The sequence below is a fragment of the Mus pahari genome, chromosome 18 (assembly GCF_900095145.1).
Source record: "Mus pahari chromosome 18, PAHARI_EIJ_v1.1, whole genome shotgun sequence".
NCBI lineage: Eukaryota > Metazoa > Chordata > Mammalia > Rodentia > Muridae > Mus > Mus pahari.
The window spans coordinates 4711002-4716518 of NC_034607.1; the positions used below are offsets into that span (position 1 = coordinate 4711002).

General features: G+C 41.1%; 1 pseudogene; it reads left to right on the forward strand.

Moving 5' to 3' along the window:
- Positions 1 to 704: 704 nt before the first annotated feature.
- Positions 705 to 5517, forward strand: part of LOC110336012 — a 9908-nt pseudogene continuing 5095 nt past the window's right edge.

Sequence of the window (5517 nt, forward strand, 5' to 3'; positions counted from 1 at the left end):
CAACTGTATTTCTTTATAAATAATCTAGAGATTTCTGGTAATTGCTCACCTCCTCTGACAGTTGTTGTCTAAATTTCCCCAGTTCATTCACTGGAGATTCCATCAAAATGAGACTGTGTCTTCCCCTCCGCCATGGTCTTGAACTCCTGATCCTCCTGCCTAAGCCTCCCAAGTGCCAGGTTTGCTTAGGTGTGTCATGACACCTAGCTCTCTGAAGACAATCTGAAGTGTGTCTAAGTGTGGAGAAGAGATTGCAGTAATATTTCAGGTGAGATTTGTAGACAGGGAGTATTTAATTGATACATGAATTCTAGTCATTGTTTATGCTCTTTAAGAAATAAATCACCCTAATTCAAGAAGGCTTGAACTCCTCTGCTTCTGAAAGATTAGTGTTACAGTCATGCACCACTATGTCCTGCTTCATTAGAAGAACTCTATTAGATAATATTTTAAGGATTAAATAATATTTGACACTGTCTTAGGTTTTCTATTGCTATGAAGACACACTATATAGCCTCGTGTTCATAGATTTGATGTCAATTTAACAGAATCAAAGAGAAATAAGGATTCCATAGATTTATAACCTAGCTCTCAACCATGACCTAACCACAGCCTTTTAGATCATTGGATCTCTAATTGTGGATCACAACTGCCTTGGCAAACCTCTGTATCCAAAAATACTTACATTGTGATTAAAACACAAAATGACAATTATGAAGTGGCAAAAAGGTAATTTTACGGGTGGAGGTCACCACAACATAAGTAGCTGTATTAAAGGGTTCCAGCATTTTGAAGGTTGAAAACAACTGCTGTGGATAATCCACTGAGTCACATATGACAAGCATCAGCGAGAATACCATTAATAAGAGAGCAGAAAACAAAACAAGTGATCACTAGGGAATTGCTCAAGCTTTTTCCAAGATTCCCAAGAGGGAAAACTTAATTACAGGCAAATCATAGCCTTCAGAGTGCTGATAGCTGATATCTCATATCAGTATTCCCAGTCATGGGCCCAGAGTCTCAGACCAGGACTGAATTGTGATCAGCCATGATTGAACTCAGAGTCACACCACTGTAAGTGACGTGAACAGAGATTTTTGCAAAGTTCACAGAACTCTACAGCAGTCAGTCTACACTCTCCTCATTTACAGGTAGTGCATCTCATTCCAGATAGCTGAATAAAGGACCTGCCTAAGGAACAACTATTTCTCCAAAATGTTGAACCTGCATCTGCTGCCACACAGGGCTGGTAGAGCTCTTCTTCCTGCCCAGCCTGAACTCCTTTGCAATATATTTAGAAATGTACTGTTCTTGCACAACATATAAAAAATGTCCATTCATTGGCAACTGATACCTTACCAAGTTGACTACAACAAAGATAATATCTAATCTCCCAAGATAACATTAGTGATTTTGAGTACAATAATTCATCACAGTCAACTTAAGGGCTCCTTAATGCTTCCAAAGTTTTCCATGGAAAATATGTGCCATAGTAATGACTGAGGTTTTGACAATTTGTGCTGAAAGAACTTGGTCAAAGAATGTCCTACTTCAAAATAACATTCAATAACTTAGCATTCATTCAGTGGGCAAGATTCTCTTCTCGATGTGAATGCAACCAAAAATGAGGGATTCAATGATGTTTCATGTCCTTAGTGTGGAAAACCTTGAGGAAGTACCACCTGTGCCCATTTAGTGACTTATCCATGGGAAAAATTTACAGTTAGCACACTTGGTTGGCAAATTCCTTTAATCCCAGCAATTTGGGGGCAGTAGCAGATGGATGTATGACTGCTAGGCAAGGCGGTCTACATGCACACTTCCAGGCCAGCCAGGCTGCATACTGAGATGCTGTTTCAAAAGAAAACTAATGCGATGGGTCCTTGATGATTTTGCAGAAGATTTCCCAGCACTTGAGTCTATCAGGTCACAAGTTCCTTAACTCCAGATCCAGAGTTTCCTATGACCTCTTTTCAAACATATGAGTACCTGCTCCTTGCAATCACACAGAGACACAGAAAAATACAAACAAATAAAAGGGAGTCTTGAGATTGTTTCTCCTAAATTATACTTGTGAAAATGAATTTTTTCTGTGTTTCAAATATTTAAAAAAAGAAAAAACACAAACTGTGAACTGTTAAGGAGTTTAGTTTGGGACAAAATCCAGGTAGGGGGAGAAGCCTCACAGTGATGAGAGACTGAATGGGGGTGGGGCAGAATATCACACCCTGGAGGAAATGTATGGCTGCAATATGGCAAATGATGGGAGCTTCTTTGTTGGTCAGTATAGGTTCACATACAATGGCTATAATTACATCATCCTGAAGGAGAACCTGACCTCTTGTAATGCACAGGACAAGGTAACTCAAATGCTGAGGAGTTTCTGGGAGGCTGAAGGCATGTCAGGACGTCGGAGGACTTACCTGCTAGGGGAGTGTATAGAAAGGCTTCGTAGATGCCCGGACATTAGAAAGGAGACATTGCTGTGCTCTGGTAAGAGGTAAGAGATGCCCTTGCCAAATTCTTCTGCTTTTGACATTGTAGCTCCTGTCTCCATGAGGCCACCTCTTCAGCAGAGAGCAGCTGGAATGATTACACTGTCTTGCATCAAAGTGGGGAAGAGAGAGCCTCACTTTCTGACTCAACATGAGAGGAGGACTCTCCAGAGTATTCACGCTTCTCCCACAACAGTTCAGTGTGTCCATTAAGCAACAGTTTCCTTCCATCTGCATTGTGCATTATGGCCTCTCCCAGGCCTGTTCACTGTTCATGAACAATGAAATTGAATGTCTGACTTCAGGGTTGCTGAGTCCCTCGGACTCCTATCAGAACAAGAAGTGTCTTTGCCTAGAGGGAGTCCCAGATTCTCATGCTCTGAGTTTCAGATCTCACTGCCACTAGCACAGGACCACCTGGGGTGGTCCCTTCCAACCTGCCAAGCTGGCTCTATTGTTTGCACCTGCCATTGCTCTTCAAAACAGTCACCTTTCAAAGCAGTTGCCACTGCCTGATGAGAAGACTTTTAGATGTTCCAGAGACAACCTTCTCAAGATCTGCCTCCAGGCTCTCACCCGTGAGAGGTCCAAATAAGCAGGCGGTGGGGGGATGGACTTTTTCCCTCTTTATAAACTCTGAACTTTATTAAACTTGTGGGCTTTGATCAGAACACTTTTGTCTTAGCCACATTTCCTTTCTTGCTGTCTTTTCCCTTACAGCCCCAGCCTGCCTTTCAGGACGGACCCGGTTCGAGTGTGGCCTCTGGTGGTCACACTCAGTTGGTGCCTCAAAACAGTGACCTGAACATGGTGGGACAAACTGAGCGAATGCTGTCTAATGTGGAGCTTCCACTAGAAGGGAAGAATAAAGTCTTATTGTAGGACCCCCTCGTGAGGAACTCCCTCGGGTCCTCAGGTCACAGGAGCTGAGGTGTCCCACAGAAACACGACAGAGAAGCCGTCTTGATGTAAGCACATGAGGTACTTTAATGGCAGAGCTCTGGGTGGACTCGTATCTCACGCAGGAGACAGAGAAGTCGACCACGAGGCCCAAAAGCTTGGGGTCTTTATAGGGTAAGGGTCTGAGGGTGGGGAGAATTGGTGTGGTTACATGCGATTGGTTCATTTAAACATAGCAAATTAGCAGAAGAGTACGTGCAGACCAAAACGTTCACAAATTTTTAAGGGCCTGAGATTTATCAGGGGCAGCAGGACACCTGGTTGATGTATGACTCTTATCGGGGGCAGTAAACTAGGGGAGATGTCTTCCTGCCAGATGGCTGTGGGGTCAGTCAGCCCTGATAGCTCTAGGGGAGGTGCCTTCCTGCCAAATGGCTAAAGTTAGCCCTGATATCTCAGTTCCTGCATTCTTTTCCTTATCTTTATGGCCGGGCTTGTATTTCAGTGTCCAGCCCTGGGTCTTTGAATTTTTGAAACTTACTCTTTTAATTTTACATTTCCAAACTTTGAATCTATATAATTTTCCTTTCAGTCCTAAACATAGGAAGATGGGTGCCTGGCTGGGGCAACTGAGATAATTGCCTAGCTAGCTGTCAGGTGGAGGAACAGAAGACCCTCAGCTGCCCTAAGAGAACAAAGGCTCTTTACTAGCCACATTCNTAATGATCTGGGGAACAGGTTTTGGGGAAGTGTTAAAGTTGGAGCTCCACAGTATCAGGCACACTGAGCAACAGGTATTTATGCTAGCACAGGTTTTAAACCTCATCTTTTTAAAATTGTTGTAGGTGTGATACAGGCTAAGCTGGTACTGTGTTGACCCGGCAATAATACCACTTAGGGGTGGACAGCGGAAAAAGGGATTAGAAAATTCTAAACAGGCTTTTGTCCACAGTCTCCAAGAGCTGCTTCAGGCAAAAGGAATAGGGTTTAAAGAAAAGGTGTTAGAAAATTTTGTAGAACAGATAGATTCTTGCTGCCCATGGTTCAGAGAAGAAAAAACTTTAGACAAGAGAACCTGGGAGAGAGAGAGATCATGAATGAAGGAAAATGGATTTTAGAATTCTCCTAGGGACAGAGTGAAATCCACAGACATCTGGCTTTCTCTCTGGCCCCTGCAGTTGTCAATTCACGTATGTTTTTGTTTCGTTGTCTGAATGAGTGACTGTTCTATGTTTCATGTTGGAAAATACAAATGGGTAAAACTTTATCTGCTGATTTACCCTCAGTTTGCACAGCGGAGCCTGGAGAGAAGCCCACAGCTTAGGAGAATCAAGCACAGCAGGGGAGCCCCTGCTGAGAAACTGCAAACTCTTAGTTTTAAAGCAAAACAGCTGATAGTTGGTTCTTTACTAAAAAATTCTCATGATTATTGTGTTTAGCATGTGACAACGTGCTTTTTATTTTAAAATTATAGCTAAAAAAGATAAAATTCTGTGGTCTAAATGTATAATTCATATAGCCGCTTCATTTGGTTTTTGACTGGTCTTAAGGGTGTAAAAATGCTCTGCATGGCTTTATCATAGAGTATTAGCTTATAAGTTATTGGCTTTAATTAAAAGGTTATTACATTGGTAACAAAATGTTAGCTTTAAAATGGTAACTCTGGGTTGGAGTCATTTTAAACACGAGGCATAAAGCAGGCCAAAAAAACTAGCCCTCTAAAGAAATTTCTAATTGAGATAATATTTAACGTGATTCTTTTCCTAAAATACCTTTTACTTAGAGATAATATTTAAAACAATGTCTCTTTAATAATGCATTAAAATTTGCAGTCATGCTTTCACAGGTACAAATTGGCAGCCAAACTTTGTAACATGATAGTGATGTTTCTAACATTGATTTCAAAGATGATAAAGTGTTTTAAAATTGGCTTTTGCTTACCAAAAGTTATATAAATATATATAAATATATATTATAACATTGCATTAAAAACTTAAAAANTATGGTTAAAATTGCCAATGTTCCATTGACTGCAGCTTGCAGCTTGATTTCAAATTTTAGATCTTTAATTCACCTATACATGGTAATTAGGATTGTTACAAGAGTAATCATCTTATGAGAG